Source organism: Seriola lalandi, unplaced genomic scaffold (assembly GCF_002814215.2).
Source record: "Seriola lalandi dorsalis isolate HSWRI2012SDOR001 ecotype SW California unplaced genomic scaffold, Sedor1 jcf7180002054947, whole genome shotgun sequence".
NCBI classification, from domain to species: Eukaryota; Metazoa; Chordata; class Actinopteri; order Carangiformes; family Carangidae; genus Seriola; species Seriola lalandi.
In genome coordinates this window covers 1,377,226-1,379,466 of record NW_019525498.1, presented here as the reverse complement: position 1 = coordinate 1,379,466, position 2,241 = coordinate 1,377,226, and the positions used below count along the sequence as shown (strand labels likewise).

The 2,241-nt window shown below is 36.5% G+C and overlaps 1 long non-coding RNA gene across 2 annotated transcripts; it reads left to right on the top strand.

The window, feature by feature from the left end:
• Positions 1-2,227, top strand: LOC147817522 (uncharacterized). Of its 2 annotated transcripts, XR_015436300.1 has the most exons (4): positions 1-36; positions 360-512; positions 1,125-1,226; positions 1,956-2,227. It is a non-coding gene; the product is annotated as an uncharacterized LOC147817522 (long non-coding RNA). The 2 variants fall into 2 exon arrangements; XR_015436299.1 differs by lacking the exon at positions 360-512.
• Positions 2,228-2,241: the final 14 nt, after the last annotated feature.

Here is a 2,241-nt window from a genome sequence, read left to right as displayed (position 1 = left end):
GTGTGGGGAACATGAGAGAAAGACCAGAGCTCAGAGGTGAGATGAGGATCTCTAACTGTCCATGACTCACATCACTGCTCCATCATTATTCACACTCTCTGTCACATCTGCCATCAACTACTCAATAACAGCTCAAAGAACTAATAACCAACTACTAACTGTCTCAGTGAACAAAGAGCCAACAGCTGATGTGGAAACAAAGAAATTAGTGTCTAGATGTTACAGAGTCCTTCTCCCTCCACATGAAGGGAGACTATTGAGATCCGCATCATTCACCTGAAGAAAGCAAATCATACAACAGTGTAACAGTCAACAGGATGATACACATTTATAACTGGTGTCATTCTAACATATTACAGGGAGTATGTTTGGCAAAATATCTGTAACCAAAGAAGAAGATGAGGCCTAAAGTCCCACACTATTGAAGAAAATGTCATATCAGATGACTCATATGTCGGCTCATAATGAAATAATGTGGTGACATCTCATCACGAATCGTCTATTAAATACAGGTGTGTTCACTTCTTCGCTTTTACCTGAAGACCATCTGTGGTTGAAAGGTTGGCTCGGTCATGTCCACATAGAATAAATCTGTCGTTCTTCCTCTGCTCTCTACTTTTCTATCTGTCTTCATCAGGCTGCATGAATGATGAGGAGTTAAAGTGTCAAAGATGCACAGCATTAGCTCCAACATTAACAGTTCAGCAGAGAGCAGGACGAGTAGTTTAGGGGTATGATATACTACATTTTCATGTCAGATCCATACAACCCTCAGCTGGACAACACTGAGATGTAACACACCTCCTCTCTTTGTCTTCTGATCTCTGATTTATTTCTAATAGCGCAGAGAAAACAAGACATTCACATATTCAGTTAAAAGCCAAATAATTGTTTAAAATTGAATTATGAAACATAAGAAGCATAGTGTAAGGGAAAGAAATACAACAATGTGTACAATAGGTTTTTACTTTAATTTGTTTTTAATGAGGCATTTTCCATGTCCCAAACTCATCCTCTGTCTTAACTGATTTTCTATCAGATCCTCAAATTTTCTTAAAATTCATTAAAATTCATGTTTTCAGGTTAAAACTTCTTTTCATTCATCACTTGTATGTTTGTATCAGGATGCAGAAGCAGAGACCAGACTCTCCTGAACCCAGCTGCGTGTCCATGAAGAGCATACAGCGATTTCTAACCTTTAAAGTTGGACATTCTGCTGATGGAAGGTGGCAATTTAAAACTGAACTGGATTTTAAAACCTCTTGTTTCCCTCCCTCTCTCTTTCTTGAAGGCCTTGAAACTCAATAGTTTATGTAATATTAAGACTTAGAAGTGAAGAAAATGTCTGTATATGAGTTACAGTAGGCTATTGAGTTTTGAAGGTTTGCGTGTGGTGGGGCTTTACAGGATGTAATATTATGTCTACATGTAAGTGTATGTGATTACATGTCCATATAAACCAAGATCAAATGGTTTTCATGCCATCGTTTTTCATGATAATCCAAACAAATAATCTCCCATTAGCATTTAGTGTATGGAAAATTATTAATAAAAAACAACGGTAGTATTATGTAAACAAACTGATTTAAAGGGCTACAATCCTGAAAATGATTGAATATTTAATAATTATGATCAGGAATGATGTTGGTTAAAATCTCAATTAATGTTGTTAATAATCATTGAAAATCTAAGAAAATAATTCATGTTTGTTTTTTCATGAAAAACATCAGTAGTTTTATGTAAACAAACTGGCATTTAAAGGGTTAATATCCAAAAAATGACTGCATATTTGGTATTTTAAGAATGAATTAACTGACAGTGGGAAATTATAAATACATAACATAATATATAAAATCTTTTTTTTCTTTTTTTATGCTGACAGTTTTGTCTTTGAAGGACCTGTGTACATTTTTTAGAAGCATGTACAAGGGATAAAGTTGGTGTTTTCTCCACAGAGTTGAGCAGCAGAGCTCAGAGGTCCACAGTGATCCGTCTGCCCAGCAGCATCAACCAGACCTGGACTCCATCTTTATGGTCTGTACATGTACAATCACACTGTTACTGTTTAACTCCATCAACCACAGATTAAATGCTGAACTACCGTTCAGGTCCTAACAGTGTCCATGTTGCTGTGTTTAGACCAGCAGGCCTTCAGACTGACGCATGAGTCACATGTTGTTTTCTACCACTTTCAATCAAATGTTCACTTCATCGTCTGTTCCAGCTGCTGGAGGAGAACAT